The 18,683-nt window shown below is 41.4% G+C and overlaps 1 protein-coding gene across 6 annotated transcripts in view; it reads left to right on the plus strand.

Annotated features, from left to right (window-relative positions):
• The window catches only part of bmpr1aa (bone morphogenetic protein receptor, type IAa), a 261,621-nt gene that overhangs the window by 16,912 nt on the left and 226,026 nt on the right, over positions 1-18,683 (plus strand). Inside the window, exons 2-3 of one of the 6 annotated variants that reach the window (XM_072583060.1) lie at positions 3,275-3,351; positions 9,219-9,354. The exons of 3 other annotated variants lie outside the window; for them this stretch is intronic. The gene's annotated coding sequence lies outside the window, so the exon portion shown is untranslated. The remainder of the gene's footprint in view (positions 1-3,274; positions 3,352-9,218; positions 9,355-18,683) is intronic. 2 more of the 6 variants (XM_072583059.1, XM_072583062.1) reach the window with 2 other exon arrangements.

Consider the following 18,683-nt stretch of genomic DNA (forward strand, 5'->3'; position numbering starts at 1 on the left):
AAGAGACTTTACTTTCTATTCCAACCCACACAAGTGCCATACGCGAATTGACATGGCATAAAAAACATCTCATTGTTCTGACAGAACATTGGCATGCAAAATTGGGAATATAGCTGTCTCGGACCATGCATGTTAAAATCAAGGGTGTTGGAATGGATGCACAACACTGGTGCATGGACCCATCCCTATTAAGGGATAGCAAATTCATTGAGTACATCATAAGCTAGGGTTCAGAGCCTTCTGGGATATCAACTCTGGTACAACCAGGGTCACAGCCCTCCGGGCGGCTCTCGACTCATTGCACACATGGCTGACAAAAAAAGTTTTAATTTGGAGATCTGCCAGATATCTATCTGGCTGGAAAGAAAAATACTATTATGTCTGTTAAAGAGAAGGCTGGCATGGTTACCTGTGAGTTGAAGAAGATCAATGTTAGATTTAGGGAATACTTTGCAGACAGAGGGAGGCAAACACTGTGCAGCGAGAATGCAGCCCTTTTTTGAGAACCTGGACCTCCCCAGTATAAACATGGAACAGGTTTCCCTGTTGACTGCACCTATGACGATTCAGAAAGTGCAGGAAGCAATAAAGCATCTCCATGATGGCAAAGCACCAAGGCCAGATGGAATCTCAAGTGAATTCTTTAAGGAATTCATAAATGTGTTGGTTGAGCCACCTCTGGGGATGTATAGCTATTCATATGAACAGGATTGTCTGCCATCCCCTCTTAGGGAGGCTAATATCACCCTCATTTTAAAGAAGGGGAAAGATCCTGGAGAGTGTGCTTCATACAGACCAATTTCACTGTTGAATGTAGATTTTAAAATTCTATCCAAGATGCTGGCCCTGAGGTTGGAAAAGGTGTTGCCCTAGATTATGAAAGTTGATCAGACTGGTTTTGTCAAGGGTCGTAGCTCCTCCATCAATATCAGGAGGGTACTGAATATAGTGCAGGTATGCCAGCAAAGATTGATCCTGGGTTTGGTAGTCTCCCCAGACCCAGAAAAGGCATTTGACTGGATAGAATAGACCCCAAACCTGTTTGGGGTCCTCGAGTGCTTTAGTCTGGGGGGAGCCTTTTCCAGATGGGTGGTGGTATTGTATAATGATCCTAAAGCAGCAGTCATCACAAACTGCACTAAGGTAACTTTAATATTGGGAGGGATAGTCGACAGGGGTGTCCTCTGTCAATGCTGTTATTTACCTTGGCCATTGAGCAGTTAGCTGAGGCTATCAGGAGGGATCCTGAAGTACTGGTGTCAAGGGTGGGAATGAGGGAGCATAAGGTCACTCTATATGCTGATGATGATAGATTAGATTACTTGCAGTGTGAAAACCGGCCCTTTGGCCCAACAAGTCCACACCGACCCTCCGAATAGCAACCCACCCAGACCACTTCCCCCTACATTTACCCCGTCACCTAACACTATGGGCAATTTAGCATGGCTAATTCACCTAGCCTGCACATTTTTGGACTGTGGGAGGAAACGCACGCAAACTCCACACAGACAGTTGCCTGAGGTGGGAATTGAACCCGGGTTTCTGGCCTGTGAGGCAGCACTGCTAACCACCGTCCTTTACTTCTTGACCAATCCAGAGGAATTCATTCCTCAATTGATTCAAGCAATTTCTTTGGCAGTTTTTTTGGGCTACAGGATCAACTTTACAAAATCTGAAGTCATGCCAGTGGGCGATCTAGTGGAGGTGCCTGATGAAATGCAGTTCCCGTTTAGATTGTCATTAAAACATTTTTTTTGTATTTGGAAATTTTTATTACCCCTGTCTTCCACCAGCTCTATAAAGCTAAATATATGTACAAGCACTGGAGAGGAAAAAAACGAATTTGCAGTGGTGGGAGGGATTACCGTTATCATGGTTAGGCCGAATAGCCCTGATTAAAATGAATGTTCTTCCTTGCCTGTTGTCCCCCATGAGAATAGTCCTGTTGTTGCTACCCAGACAAGTATTATGGAGGCTCAAGGCGAGGGTCTTTTATTTCGTGTCACAGGCGCCCCCTAATTAAATTTACCAAATTGTAGCTTTTGCAGGGGTGAGGGAAGGGTGGGTCTTCCAGACTTTTAAGAGATATCAAATAAGCACCCTGTTAGCTTGTGTTGGTGACTGTGTGGGGGGGGGGGGTGGTTGGAGTCGATTTTGGCTTGACGTTGAAGCCTTGCAGTCGAGATGTCCCCTAGTTAATCTATTATTTATGGATAAGATGAAATCCATGACCGAACACTGTAAGAGTCCAATTGTTTTAAATACATTGAAAGCCTGGAGGATAATGAGGCAAGACGAGGCCAATTGGCTTAAGACATCGCCATTTACTCCGTTAATGGGAGCCCAAGGATTTAAACCTGGAGCAATGGACTCAGGCTTTTTGTCATGGGAGAATAAGGGAATCTCTTGTCTGGGAGATTTATTTAAGGGGGGAGGTCTTGATGTCATTTAGCCAGCTAAGTCAGAAATATGGATTGTCTAATAGGGACATTTTCCGGTACTTGCAGATAAGGGATTACAGGGGAACCTCGATTATCTGAACAAGATGGGCGGACACAATTTTCTTCAGATAATCGATTATTCGGTTAATCAGTTAAATGCCTTTCCTTTGGGGCTCAGAGTTTTTAAAGTCTGCTCCCCATTTAGGAAACTGCAGAAGCGCACAGCGCATGAGACTCCGCCCAAAGCCCGTGCCCCCCTCCCCCCAACTGTCCAACACTGCCCCTGCCCACCTTCCCATCTCCATCCAGCACTGCCCCCCGCCCCTTTCCGGGGCAGCTGGACTGGACACCAACAATAAGACTGCTCCTCTTGCCTTTGTGGGGTAAGTCTCCAAACAGCGTGCGCACAAACAGCCCCACACAACTTTTTATTGCAACGTTTTGACAGGTTCCACCTCTGCCCTGTACAAGACAATGTTGGTCAGGTTATCTGGGGAAGGGGGTTGGGGGGGATGCTGTGGTTTAGGGGACACCCCTCTGTAGAACTCCAGGGAAAGTGTGGGGGGTGGGGGGGAAAGAGATAGAGAGGGTGGGAGGTCAGTCATTTGGAGACTGTGTGCCTGTTTAACCACTGTAAACAAAAGACGCGATCACTGTTGGAAACACGTTTTTGACCTAATGTTTCTTTCGGGAAGTCGAGATTTCTTTAGGATAATCCAATATTCGGATAATCGAGGTTCCTCTGTATGTACAGACGGAAGACCACACTCCTGGCTCTCTTTTACAAATCAAACATGGAGAAAAGTGTGATTAGTACTTTGTATCATTTACAGAAGGGATGTGCCTTATGGGACGTGGAGGGACTCTCTAGGATGTGGAATCGAGAGCTAGGAGAGAATTCTCATTGGAGGTATGGAAAGATATATGGAAAAATGTAAGGAAAATTTCAATCTGTAACAAAGTGCAGACCATGCAATTGAAGAATTTACACAGGGCTCATATGGTGCCAGAGAGGAGTGTCACCAGGGTGTCCCAAATGTAAAATTAGTATAGGCACTCTTGCACTCTGTTATTGGTCATGTTGTAAGATCCACAGATACTGGTGTGCTATAGTGAGGGAGTTGAAGGACATCCTGGAGATGGAAATTCAAGTGGATCCGGTACTACTTCTGGGGTTGCCAAATGTGCCCTCTCTGGGGGAACACTGAAGAGATTGTGTGTAGCATTCTTACCACTGTGCGAGGAAAAACATTTTAATGAATTGGATGTTGGAAAACCCACAAGGTCTTACGGGATCGAGTAGGCTGGTAATGGAGCATCTTCACCAAGACTACCTCACAAATATGGTGCACCACAAAATGGAGCAATTTTACAAGGTGTGGAGGCCCTTTCTGAAATATATTGACGCAGACCTATCAATAATATGAATTAGGGCAGTGGGAATCAGTCTGGGCACCCATGGGCCCTGGGAGGGTGAGACTGGGGTAAAGAATACTGGTGCTCTCAGGGATGAGGGCCTCAGTGGAGGTATGATGAGTGAAATAGAATAAAGTAGTGTGATGTAATTTAGTTGAAGTTAATTTTAATTCAATTTAATTTAAGTTTTACTTAATTTGTTTGTAGTTTAGTTTAGTTTAAGTTAAGTAGATTCATTTTGTTCTGGTAAAATACTAGGTAGTTCATTATTAATAGTATTGTAATATGACATTGCTGTACTGCCTCTATCTTTCTGTACTTTGGTATTCTTTTTTGTATGTAGATGTTTTGTAAAAGATTTGAAAATGTTTCTAATAAAAATATTTATTTAAAATAAAACTTATTTAACTTAAAACCTGGGACCACAACTTTTCATTTTATACATTTAATGATCTAGATGAACAAAAAAGAAGAAAGAAAAGTAACAGCCCAGGAACAGGCCCGTCAGCCCTCCAAGCCTGAGCCAAGCCAAATCTACTGTCTAAACCTGCCGCCCAATTCCTAAGTAGCTGTATCCCTCTGCTCCCCACCTACTCATGCATCTGGCCTGACGCATCTTAAATGAATCTACCATGCCTGCCTCTACTACCTCTGCTGGCAACACGTTCCAGACACCCACCACCCTCTGTGTAAAATACTTGTTGAGTATATCACCCTTAAACTTTTCACCCCTCACCTTGATAGCGTGACTTCTCGTTATTGAATCCTTCATCCTGCGTTAAAGCTTACCTCTATCTACCCTGTCTATACCCTTCATGATTTTGTAGACCTCAATCAGGTGTCCCCCCCTCAATCTCCTTTTTCCTAATGAAATGAAAACAAATCTAACCTATTCAACCTGTCTTCATAACTAGCACCTTCCATACCAGGCAACATCCTCGTAAACCTTCTCTGCACCCTCTCCACAGCGTCCACATCCTTTTGGTAATGTGGCGACCAGAACTGTACACAGTATTCTAAATGTGGCCGAACCAATGTCTTGTACAATTTTAACATGACCTGCCAGCTCTCATACTCAGTATCCTGTCCGATGAAGGCAAGTGTACCATATGCCTTCTCGACCACTCTATCACCTGTGCAACAACCTTCAGGGTACAATGGACCTGCACTCCCAGATCTCTCTGCTCATCAACTTTTCCCAAGGGTCTTCCGTTTACTGTATAATTCGTTTTAGAATTAGACTTGCCAAAATGTTTCACCTCCTATTTGCCTGGATAGAACTTCATTTTCCACTTCTCTGCCAAATCTCCAGTCTGTCTATATTCTCTTGTATTCTTTGACAGTTCCTTATGCTTTCTGCGACTCCACCAATCTTCTTGTCATCTGCAAACTTGCTGATCATACCAACATTGCCCTCTTCCAGATCATTTATGTATATCACAAACAACAGTGGCCCCAGCAGTGATCCCTGTAGAACACCACTGGTCACCTTTCTCCATTTTGAGAAACTCCCTTCAATTAATACTCTGTCTGCTGTTGCTCAACTAGTTCTTTATCCACCTAGCTAAAACACCCTGCACACCATGTGATTTCACTTTCTCCATTCGTTTACCATGGGCAACCTTATCAAATGCCTTACTAAAGTCCATACATATGACATCAACAGCCCTTCCTTCTTCTAGCAACTTGGTCACTTCCTCGAAGAACTCTAAGTTGGTAAGGCACGATCTCCCCGCACAAAACCATGTTGCCTATCACTGATAAGCCCATTCTTTTCCAAATATAAATAGAATTTATCCCTCAGTACCTTCTCCAGCAACTTTCCCACCACTGACACCAGGCTCACTGGTCTGTAGTTACCTGGACTATCCCTACTACCCTTCTTGTACAGGGGGACAACATAAGCAACCCTCCAGTCCTCTGGCACCTCACCTATGTTTAAGAATGCTACAAAGATATCCCTGTCAGGACCCCAGCTATTTCCTCTTTCACCTCCGTCAACAACCTGTTACCATCCAGATGCTTGTTAAATGTTGCAATTGTACCAGCTTCCATCACTTCCTCTCTCGCAGCTCATTCCATACACGTACCACCCTCTGTGTAAACAAAGTTGACCCGTAGGTGTCTTTGATATTTTTTACCCTTTCACCCTAAACCTGTGCCCTCTGTTCTGGATTTTTTTTTTCTCCCCCCACCACTCCAGGGGAAAGACTTTGTCTATTTATCCTATCCACGTCCCTCATGATTTTATAACCTCTATAAGGTCACCCCTCAGCCTCCGACTCCAGAGAAAACAGCCCCAGCTTATTGAACCTATGACTCAAATCCCTCTGAGAATGTGTATAGGGTATAAGCAGGTAGGGAAAGAGTTAAGTTCTGAGTTTTGTGAAATAACTGGTTCAGCTGAGCATAACTTAGATCAGATAAGAACTTGCAGTTAACAATGGGATGCTGGAGGCAAAGGTTAACCAGGTGGAACAGCTTTCATTATGTAGAACCATTTAACATTGGAAGAATTCAGTATGTAAAGTCAGATAGGAAGGTGAAAAGTATTAATTATGTGAAGCCAGTTAACAAGGTTAAGAGCATTAATTGTGTAACACCAGATGCATTAATCTTTGCTATTGACACTCACTGACTGTAATGGTCACCCAAACCCTGTGTGTGTTGCCTTAGCTGGATGCTCCTCCCTGTAAGTGACTATATAATTCCTTAAGAAAATGCTGTTCCACAGAAGACTGAGAATTCATGTCTCTGTGCACATGGGCAATCATTCTCATTCCCTCCGGGGTCCAGATTAAAGATGAAGGAGGTAAAACTGTACTGTGTCCCTGAGCATTTTGTTTCAACTGAGGTGGCAAAGGGGCAACACTCCAACCCTGGCAACATCCTTGTAAATCTTTGCTGAACCCTTTCAAGTTTCACAACATCCTTCCGATAGGAAGGAGACCAGAATTGCACGCAATATTCCAACAGTGGCCTAATCAATGTTCCGTTCAGCTGCAACATGACTTCCCAACTCCTATACTCAATAGTCTGCCCAATAAAGGAAAGCATACGAAATGCCGCGTTCACTATCCTATCTACCTGCAACTCTACTTTCAAGGAGCTATGAACCTGTACTCCAAGGTCTCTTTGTTCAGCAACACTCCCTAAGACCTTACCATTTAAGTGTATAAGTCCTGCTAAGATTTGCCTTTCCAAATTGTAGTACCTCATGTTTATGTAAATTAAACTGCATCTAGCATCCTCAGCCCATTGACCCATCTGGTCAAGTTCCTGTTGTAATCTGAAGTAACCCTCTTCACTGTCCACTACATCTCCAATTTTGGTGTCATCTGCAAACTTACTAACTGTACCTCTTATGCTCACATCTAAATCATTTATATAAATGACAAAAAGTAGTGGACTCAGCACTGATCCTTGTGGCATTCCAGTGGTCACAGGTCCAGGATTCACTTCCCTAACTTCCCACAGAGTTCAGGGGTCCACCTCATCCACCTGGGCATTTATTTACTTTTGTGTTTCAAGACATCTAGCATTCCTCCTCTGTAATATGGACATTCTTCAAGATGTCACCATCTATTTCCCTACATTCTATACCTTCCATGTCCTTCTCCACAGTAAACACTAATGCACCCTACCATAACTACCCTATTATTCTTACGGATAACAGAGGTCTCCTTACAAATTTGTTTCTCAATTTCCTGCTGACTGTTAGCAGGTGTATAATACAATTCCAATAAGGTGATCATCCCTTTCTTATTTTTCAGTTCTACACAAATAACTTCCCTGGATGTATTTCCGGGAATAACCTCCCTTGGTATAGCTGAAATGCTATCCCTTATCAAAAATGCCACTCCCTCTCCTTGCTTGCCTCCCTTTCTGTCCTTTCTGTATAGATAGAAGGGCAAGTAGCATTGAAGAGGCTGGGAGGCTGAAGTAGGGAAAGTGTGAGGTCATGCTTCCCTACCAAAGGGAAGAATCGTGTGATGAAAGTGTAGAAGTGTAATGTATCTTTGAGAGTGAAGGACTTGGCAAGCACATAGAGTGCTAGGGATTTTATAGTGTAACCTGAGCTTCAGAACATATAACACTGGCTGAATTACTATGAGACAAAAACAATTTTGAATTCAGCCAATCTGTTTAAACTAAACGCCGAAAATACCAAATTCCAATCAAGTTTGAATTGATAATATTGACAATCTTAAAAACCAATGACACAATCCGATGCTTTGGGGGTATAAGACTGGGGGAAATTTGATCAGTTGAGAAGAAAACTGCCAAGCTACCAGCATGGATGTAGGAGTGTTCGCTGAGCTAGAAGGTACATTTCCAGCTGTTTCGTCACCCTACTAGGTAACATCTTCAGTGGGCCTCCGTGCGAAGCACTGTTGATAATTCCTACTGTCTGTTGATATGTTTGGGTTTCTTTGGGTTGGTGTTGGACATTTCCTTTGGTGATGTAATTTCCTGTGGTGATGCCATATCCTGTTTTTTCTCTCAGGGGGTGGTAGATGGGGTCTAACTCAATGTGTTTGTTGATAAGAGTTCTGGTTGGAATGCCAGGTTTCTAGGAATTCTTGTGCGTGTCTCTGTTTGGCTTGTCGTAGAATGGATGTGTTGTCCCAGTCGAAATGGTGACCCTCTCTCGCTAGTATCCTTCCATACAGATGAGGAACGTCACCACTTTGACTGGGTCAACACCTCCATTGTAGGACAAGCCAAACAGAGAGACACACGAGAATTCCTAGAAGCATGGCATTCCAACCGGAGCACTATCAACAAACACATCGAGTTAGACCTCATCTACACCCCGTGAGAAAAAGAAAGGAAATGACATCACCAACCCAAAGAAACCCAAACTTGTGAATAGAAAGCAGGAATTATCAATAGTGCTTAGTCTGGAGGCCCACTAAGGATGTTACCTAGTATGGTGACGAAACATCTGGAAATGAACCTTGCAGCTCAGTGAGCAAACCTATATCCACAACCTCAACCTGAGCTACAAATCTCAAATCTCGCTAAGCTACCAGCATGAAAAGATTGCCTGAAAAATAGCTCTCTTAAAGGTACCTTTATCGATCCGTAACCTGAAGAAGAGAAGACAGGAATACCGAGAACAACTGAAAGCTGCCTGGTTTTGGGAGGGGTTTTATTTTATAAGTCTTAATGGGGAGTTTTATCGGACTAGTAGTATAGAAGGGAAGGTAAAAGATAGGTGAGAGAAAGGAGTTGTAAATAGCTGTTATATTTTAAGAAATAAAGCTGTTAATTTTTACTTTAATTCTTGGTCTGTTGATTTTTCACATATTACTGCATGGGATAAATGTTTTCTTTGTTATTGGTTTTAAATTGCAGAGGGGTTTACCCCATGTCGTAACAAGAGGCATAGCCTATTTACTAAATCAGAGATTGAGGAAGATCAGAAATATGGGAGATCAGAAATCTGAAGTGCAAAGGGACTTGGGAGTCCTAGTTCAGGATTCTCTTTAAGGTAAACTTGTAGATTGACCTGGTAATTGGGAAGGCAAATGCACTGTTCGTATTTGTTTCAAGAGGACTGGGATGCAGAAGCAGGGATGTACTTCTGGGGCTTTATCAAGCACTGGTCAGATTACATTTAAAGTATTGTGAGCAATTTTGGGCCTGATACCTCAAAGAATGTACTGGCCCTGGAGAAGGTTCATGTGAATGATCCCAGGAATTAAAGTCTTAACATATGAGAAACATTTGCAGGCTCTGTGTCTATACTCGATGGAATAGAGAAGGATGAGGGTGGATCTAATTGAAACTTACAAGATGATGAACGGCCTGGATCGAGTGGATGCTGGAAAGATGTTTCCATTAGCAGGAGAGACTAGGACCTGAGGGCATAGCTTTATGGTAACGGGAAATCCCTTTAGAACAAAGATGAGGAGAAACTTATTCAGCTAGAGAGTGGTGAATATACAGAATTCATTGCCACAGAAGACTGTGAAAGCCAGGTCATTGAGTATATTTAATACAGAGGTATATAGGTTCTGGACTATCAAGGGGATCAAAGATTATGGGGAAAAAGCGGGAGAATTGGGTTAAGAAACTTATCAGCCATGATTGATTGGCAAAGAAGACTTGATGGACTGGATGGCCTAATTTCTGCTTCTATGTCGTATTGACTTTAATGCAACAAAACGTCCCAAGGCACTTTGCAGGAGTTAACTATGACAGTGAAGTAAGGAAACCTTGGGTCAGATAACCAAATCAGGATTAGAGTGGTACTGGAAAAGCACAGCAGGTCAGGCAGCATCCGAGGAGCTGGCAAATAGACGTTTCGGGCAGGAGCCCTTCAGAGATTCCTGATGAAGAGCTCCCGCCCAAAACATCATTGATTTTACTGCTGCTTGGATGCTGCCTGACCTGCTGTGCTTTGCCAGCACCACTCTAATCTTGACTCTCATCTCCAGCATCTACAGTAATCACTTTTGCCCTCAGATAACCAAATGTTTGGTCAAAAAGGGAGGTTTAAAGGAGTGTCTTGAGGGGGGAAAGTGAGGCAGAGGGGTCTAGGAACAGTACTCCACAGCTCAGGGACCTGGTGAACGAATAAATGACCATTAATTGGATCAGTAACATTGGGGATGCACAAGAGCCCAGTGTACATAAAAGCTGATATCTTGGAGGATTGAGTAGGTGGAGGAGCTTCAAGTTGGGAAGGAAAAGGCCTTGGTGGGATTTGAAAACAAGGATAAATGTTTTGAAAATCAAAACCTTGCTAATTGACTTTGATCCCTAGTTAAGCAATAGTGATGGGGAATGGAAAGTGCTTGTTAAGTCATGGGCAACAGAGTTTTGGATGATCTCAAGTTTACAACGGGTAGAATGTGGTCATCTAGCTAGCAGGGTGTTGCTGTGGTCTAGTCTTAAAAAATAAAAAAAATCAAGAGTCTGTAGTAGATGAGCTGAGGGATGGGAGATATTAGAGTTGAAAATAAGCTGTCTTGTAGATGGCACAAATATGAAGATAGAAGCTGATCTTAGATCAAACATGACACTGTAATTGCAAACAGTCTTGCTTTGTTTTAGAGTTGCCGAGGAGTGAGATAGGATAATAGGGAAAAAAGTTCAAAGAGTGAAGGACAATGGCTTCAGTCTTCCCAGCATTTAATTAGAAATTTCAGTTCATTCAATACTCGGTCAGATAAGCAGTCTGATAATTTTAACAATAGTGAAGCATGACCGAAAAATTACGCCATGTTCTTTGCGACCTGCAACACATTATCAATGAAGGTGAGTACCTCACCAATACTTTCCCCACACCTCCACTGCTTGCCTTTAAACAACCACCAAACCTCAAACAGATCATTGTTCATTGCAAACTGCCCGGCTTTCAGGACAACTCCATGCAACCCTGTCAAGGTAGGCGCTGCAAGACGTGTCAGAGTGTTGACATGAATACAGCCATTATGCGTGGGGAAATCTCCCACTATGAACGTTGTCTATCTCATACTCTGCAGGCAAGTATGCCCTGATGCATGGTATATTGGTGAAACTAAGCAGAGGCAACGGCAACAGATGAATGGGCATCGAACAACAATCAACAGACAAGAGTGTTCCCTCCCAGTGGAGAACACTTCAGTGGTCCAGGGCATTCGACCTCGGACCTTCGGGTGATTATCCTCCAAGGCCAACTTTGGGACAGGCAGCAGCGAAAAGTGGCCGAGCAGAGGCTGATAACTAAGTTTGGTACCCATAGGGAGGGCCTCAACCAGGACCTTGGGTTCATGTCCCGCTACAGGTGACCACCATTGCACTATACGCATGGGTGCGCACAGGCACGCACGTGTATGCACGCACGCACGCGCGTACACACACACATGTACACACACACAAACATGTACACTCCTACAGAGACATACACTCTAACAGTTTCTCTCTCTCTCTCTCTCTCATGTATATACGTTTGTGGGGTGAATTTGCAGAGTTACGTTCTACTTTGCTCAAAAATTGCATGAATCCATGTAAGACTCTGTTAATTCCCTTTTTACATTACAATCAGTCTAAACATTATGGCACAGACAACAGAACATGGGAGTTAACACCTTCAACATCTTATCTAGGCTGACACCAATGTTACAGTTAACCTGAGAATGTAACTTTTTAAAAATGTTTTGTCATTTATATATGAAAGAAGTGAACTATCATGGTCATTCTAACAGACAAGAGACTAAACAAACAATCAAGGTATTTTTGATGTATAATTTCAGTAATATCACACTCTAAACGTTTGCTATAAATTGTGTCTTACAATTGTGTACTCCAAAATCACCTGATGAAAAAGCAGCGCTCCAAAAGCTAGTGCTTCCAATTAAGCCTGTTGGACTATGACCTGGTGCTGTGTGATTTTTAACTTTATACACCACAGTCAACACCGGCATCTCTAAGTCATTGAGAAATGGTGATGTTGTTAGCATATGTGTAAAAGCTATGCTGTTCCTTTAGATCAGGTTACAGGAAGCACAAATGAGAAATAATGGGGGCAAGGAGAGATTTTTAGTGGGAGGAGGCATTGGATGTATTGTTGTGTAATCTGGAAGAGTAGGCAAGTGATTCTTTTGACTATGTTCAGATAGGTAAGAATGGAACCAGCTAAGAACAGACCCACCCAGCTGGGTGTCAGTGGAGAAATGTTTTATGAGGATCATGTGGTAAATTCTTTCAGTGGTTGAAGACAGGTTAAGAAACATTTTGCCTTTTTCACAGTCACAGGAGTCATTTGTGATCTTGAGCTGCCTTGAGGGAATCCAGTATGGAGATGAGAAAAATGGGAATGAATGTGGAAATCAACACTTCTCAGAACTTTGGAGATGGGATTGTTGTTAATGGTTAGATTAAGGTTTTTTGTAAGGAGAAAGAGTTAAAAGAACTATAGATGATAGATACATGGTCAAATTATTGAGTCCAGCTTCAACTCCAGATTATATGATTTGTAATTTAAATTAAAGGAGCTGTTTACAAAATTGGCTAACATGGAGATGTCATTGGCCTAGCGATCCAGAGTCCTAAGCTAATGCTCTTGGGAAATGGCTCAAATCACAGCAACGCAGCTGTGGAATTTAAATTCATTTAATATAATCTGGAATTGAATCTAGGCTCGGTAGTGTAACTATGTGACTATCATCTATAGTCATTTTAAAAAAAACGTATCTGGTTCAGTAATGTCCTTTTTTTTCAGGAAGGAAATCTGCCATCATTAACCATTCTGGTCTAAATGCGACTCCAGATCCACAGCATTTTAAGGGCAGCATGGTGGCTCAGTGGTTAGCACTGCTGCCTCACAGCACCAGAAACTGGGGTTTGATTCCAGCATTTGGCGACTGTCTGTGTGAAGTTTGCACGTCGTCCCTGTGTTTGTATGGGTTTCCTCCGGGTGCTCTGGTTTCCTCCCACAATTCAGAGATGTGCAGGTCAGGTGAATTGGCCATGCTAAATTGTTGAGGGATGTGCAGTTTGCACTAGTCTGGGTAAACGTAGAGTAGAAGCGGGAATGGGTCTGGGTAGGTTGTTCTTCTGAGGATTGGTGTGAACTTGTTGGGCTGAAGGGCCTGTTTCCACACTGTAGGAATTCTATAGTTCCATGAAATCCCAGCTGCACCAGAAATGTCTCAATATGTCTGAACAGTTTGCTTAGAAGCATAACCCTGTGCACCTGTTTGAATACTGTTATATGGATCTTTTATATCTCAATGAGTTAGCAAATTAAATTTCAGTATCTTAGTAAAGAAATGACAACAAAGTAACATTTTCTCAGCATGGTACTGCAGTGTAAATGATCAGTCCTAAATGAGGCTTCAATATTAATTACCATGATAATCTGAGGATAGTAGATGCTCTTCCTTCTCGACTGAAATCACTTGCGTCAGTTTCTCATTCCATAAAATTGTCAAGCTAAGTCAGATTAAGGTTATTTTTGTCGTGTGCAAGCTAGTATATATGACACAGAATTTCCCAGAGAGACACAGAAGAAACGAAACAGGCATTTGGCTCAGCCAAAGTCAGAGTCAGCATTTATTCTCCATGCAAGCAACTAGTTCTAATTACATGTATTAGTCCTGTTATTCAATTCCCTTTATCCTGTCTTCTTTCATCAATTTATCCAATCATTTGTGCTTTCACAATTAATCCTGGAAGTGAATTTTACAAGCTTGAGAGGACTCTTTGGCTCCAGTTGTAATATCCCTACTTATGAACCAGGAGGCCCAGGTTCAAGACCCACCTGTTCCAGAGGTATATAATAACATCTCTGAACAAGTTGATTAGAAAGTAGATTAAAATAAAACTCTTCTCAATCATGGTATTTATCAACCCTCAGACCCTTAACTAACAAAACTAATCTGCTTGTATTTACCTTGTCCCATCCTTCCACTAATTTATGAATTTAAAAATCATATTGTCTTGTAATTGTGCCATTTTAATTTAAAAGAAAATCTAGTCTGTTTTTCTTTTAGATTTTAATTGGACACTTATTTTGTTGAGGTCATCAGGCCCATTACCATATTTTGTCACATTTAAGAGGTGATAGCTGCTTTTTTTGTTTCCAAAATCTACCGTTTAGGTGACATTGTGTCATAGAGATGTACAGCATGGAAACAGACCCCTCAGTCCAACTCGTCCATGCAGACCAGATATCCCAACCCAATCTAGTCCTACCTGCCAGCACCCGGCCCAAGTCCCTCTAAACCCTTCCTATTCATATACCCATCCAGATGCCTTTTAAATGTTGCAATCGTACTCGCCTCCACCAGCTCGTTCCATGCACACACCTCCCTCTGTGTGAAAAAGTTGCCCTTTGGGTCTCTTTTATATCTTTCCCCTCTCACCATAAACCAAAACCCTCTAGTTCTGGACTCCCCCACCCCAGGGAAGAGACTTTGTCTATTTATCCTATCCATGCCCCTCATGCCCTTATAAACCTCTATAAGATCACCGCTCTGCCTCCGACACTCCAGGGAAAACAGCCCCAGCCTATTCAACCTCTCCCTGTAGCTCAAATTCTCCAAACCTGGCAACATCCTTGTAAATCTTTTCTGAACCCTTTGAAGTTTCACAACATCTTTCTGATAGGAAGGAGACCAGAAATGTATGCAATATTTCAAAAGTGGCCAAACCAATGTCCTGTACAGCCACAACATAACCTTCCAACTCCTGTACTCAGTACTCTGACCAATAAAGGAAAGCATACCAAATGCTGCTTCACTATTCTATCTACCTGCGACTCCACTTTCAAGGAGCTATGAACCTGCACTCCAAGGTCTCTTTGTTCAGCAACACTCCCAGGACCTTACCATTAAGTATATAAGTCCTGCTAAGATTCGCTTTCCCAAAATGCAACACCTCGCATTTATCTGAATTAAACTCCATCTGCCACTTCTCAGCCCATTGACCCATCTGGTCAAGATCCTGTTGTAATCTGAGGTAACCTACTTTGCTGTCCACTACATCTCCAATTTTGGTGTCATCTGCAAACTTACTAACTACACCTGTTATACTCCTATCCAAATCATTTATATAAATGACGAAAAGTTGTGGACCCAGCCCTGATCCTTGTGGCACTCCACTGATCACAGGACTTCAGTCTGAAAAACAACTCTCCCACGACCACCTTCAAGACAGTTCTGTATTCAAATGGCTAGTTCTTCCTGTATTCCGTGAGATCTAACCTTGCTAACCAGTCTCCCATGGGGAACCTTGTTGATTGCCTTACTGAAGTCCATATAGATCACATTCACCACTCTGCCCTCATCAATCCTTTTTGTTATTTCTTTAAAAAACTCAATCAAGCTTTTGAGACATGATTTCCCACCCACAAAGCCATGTTGACTATCCCTAATTAGTCCTTGCCTTTCCAAATACATGTACATCCTGTCCCTCAGGATTCCCTCCAACAGCTTGCCGCCCACAACCAACATCAGGCTCACTGGTCTATAGTTCCCTGGTGTGTTCTTACCGCCTTTCTTAAGCAGTGGTACCACATTAGCCAATCTCCAGTCTTCCGATGCCTCACCTATGACTATCGATGATACAAATATCTCAGCAAGGGGCCCAGCAATCACTTCCCTCGCTTTCCAGAGTTCTAGGGTATACCTGATCAGGTCCTGGGGATTTATCCACTTTTATGCGTTTCAAGACATCCAGCATTCCTCCTCTGTATTATGGACATTTTGTTAAACTAAAATGCTATCCTGACCATAAAGAATCTCAGTCCTATTTTGAAGGTAAGCAGGTGAGTTCTCCATTGTCCCTTGACCAATATTTATCCTCCACTATTCCATCACTAAGGAAAGAAAAGACTTGCATTTATTGCTTTTCACAATCACCAGATATCTTAAAGCACTTTTGAAAAGTACTTCATCAACTGTAGCGATCAGTTTAATGATAATCAGTTTAAATTATCCGATCATTATCCCAGTTTTGTTTGCGGGACCTTAAACTGTGTGAAAATTGATTCGTATTTTTTACATTACATAGTGACTACACTTGAAAAAGTATTTCATTTGCTGAAAAGTGCATTTTGGTACCCTGAGGCCAGGAGAGGTACTATTCTAATTCAAGGACTTTTCATTTTATCTTTGTTAGTGTCAATTTGTTAATGCTGTTGAGGAACCATCACCAAATCTGTATACAAAAGGGCATCTTTTTTGTTGACAGCTTAAGCTTGAGGTTCAAAAATTAAAATTATATATCTCTATATGCATCTTTTGAGAACTGAAAACAATATTGTGACTCTGCTTACCCATTAAGGTGCACTTGATGAGATTAAGTTCTGGATTAGTTCCTTTTTCTCTGCTTTATTTAGTTTGGAACAAGTGCTGCTATAACCAAGAGGGAGAAATAAATTCCCAGTATATTTTCCATTTACTTATTTTGGAAAGTTTATATTCTAAACATAAAATGAAATATTAGATGCAGTATTTGACTGTGGAACAGTGTCCCTTTCCTCACTACCCTAAAAATTCCACAAAATTAGAGGCATCTGGGGGGTGTGTGTGTGTGTGTGAGTGTGTATTAAACTAATAAATTATTAAATTGTGTTTATAAAAGATTTATTTTTGAAGCTGGATATGAGTTGTTCAGAAATCTCTGAAGCTATTTCTTTTAAATGTAGATTCAACTCATTGAATCCCTACATTAGAATATAACATTACAGTTACTTCAGTAAATCTGCTACTTTTTTAAAGATTAAGTTAGTATTCTCATTTTAGAAATTTAGGTTTTCAAATTTTGGAAAAATATTTTGTAGAGAAATAGTTGAATCCAAACTAGTTGAGGGGAAATCACCACTTCAGTAATGCAATGAGTTAGTACAGGAAGTTATCATGGTGTGTAATCTGCCTAACATTTGTGATTCATAGAATTACTAGGTTTATAATTCATCGACTGCATCTCTAAAATATTTTAGGATCCGCACTTATGTTTGTTTTATATTAATTGCTGTTCAATATTTTTTGATTTGTTGCATAAATGACAAAGTTTATGCAAAAATATCTCCAGTTTTATTTTCCAATATGATTTTGTTCAACATTGTGACAATAAAGTTACTGCTGTGTACATGCTCCTTCGCTATGTTTGTTGTTCTCTCATGAGGTGCATTTTGCTGTAGATATGTATGAGTTGAGAACCAAATGTTTTTGGCAATTTTCTGGGAACAGGGCGTACCTGCATTTCATTTCTTCCTTTAGTTCCTTAATTCTTTCTGCATATTGTTATTTCTCTACTCCCCTACTCTCTACCCATGCATTGTTGGCAGAATGAGAACTTTGCATCTTTTCAGTTTTTTGATTTGTGAGTACTGCTGAATTAACAACTAAAGTAATCAGTTTAAGGGGTGAGGCAGCAGCAGTAGGAGAGAAAGTCCATTCCCCTTCAGAGTTCATAAGATTTGGCAGACGTTCAAACAAAGGCACTTCAGCTCCATAACACTGTTCAGCAGCTTCCTATTGTCACTGTCATGGGTTTTTTTTTACAATTGCTGTCATTATCCCAAACTCAGTCATTTCACTTACTGTGACCATTTTCCTTTTGTGAGTAAGGCCACTATTTCTGTACTAAACAGAGCCCTTGATCACTCTTGAGTTGCTCGATTTCAGCTTATGCATGCTGCTATGTAGTCGACTGTTTCAACTAAATTTTTAATTTGATTTTTTTTCACGCTCTGGATATTTTCAAAATGTCCAGTTTGTGCATGTATAAAGGAAGAACCTATTTATTTATTACTTGTACGGAATACTCAAATTTAAACTGTAAAGTTATCCTGAAAAGGGAGATGAATGTTTGACGAAAACAAAAAGAAACCTCTCATTCGCCTTTCAAACAAAAATTAGAGAACATGAAAGGTCCATGCAACATTGGTAGGTATATGGTTTATGGGTCCCTGCTTGTGAATAATGTCAAGTATGGTGCAGGGATACACCATTATTACTGTTTATTATTGCACTTGCTGTTTTGCAGAATTGTTAGAGGAAAACATATCTTGATTTTGCTTTTCTAAAAAAAAAATGAAATAAATTCCATTTTAGCATGATGTGATTTGCAGTTTTGGATTTCGCCCATATTTTACCAGCATGCTGGTAAATTACCTTGGCACATATAAAAATTATACTTTCAGGAGTGTCACTTTTGTCAACTAGCATGAAAATGAAAATATATTCTTCTGATTAGTAACTATTTTTGCCAAATTTGCCGCTTATGTTCTTTTTAAACCATGCATGTGCAATCATTATTGAATGGTTCTTCAGTGTGGTACAGGTAGGGAGGTGGAGAAGCAAGCTAGAATGAATCACTGCCTTC

Source organism: Chiloscyllium punctatum, chromosome 13 (genome assembly GCF_047496795.1).
Source record: "Chiloscyllium punctatum isolate Juve2018m chromosome 13, sChiPun1.3, whole genome shotgun sequence".
In the NCBI taxonomy this organism is placed as follows: Eukaryota; Metazoa; Chordata; class Chondrichthyes; order Orectolobiformes; family Hemiscylliidae; genus Chiloscyllium; species Chiloscyllium punctatum.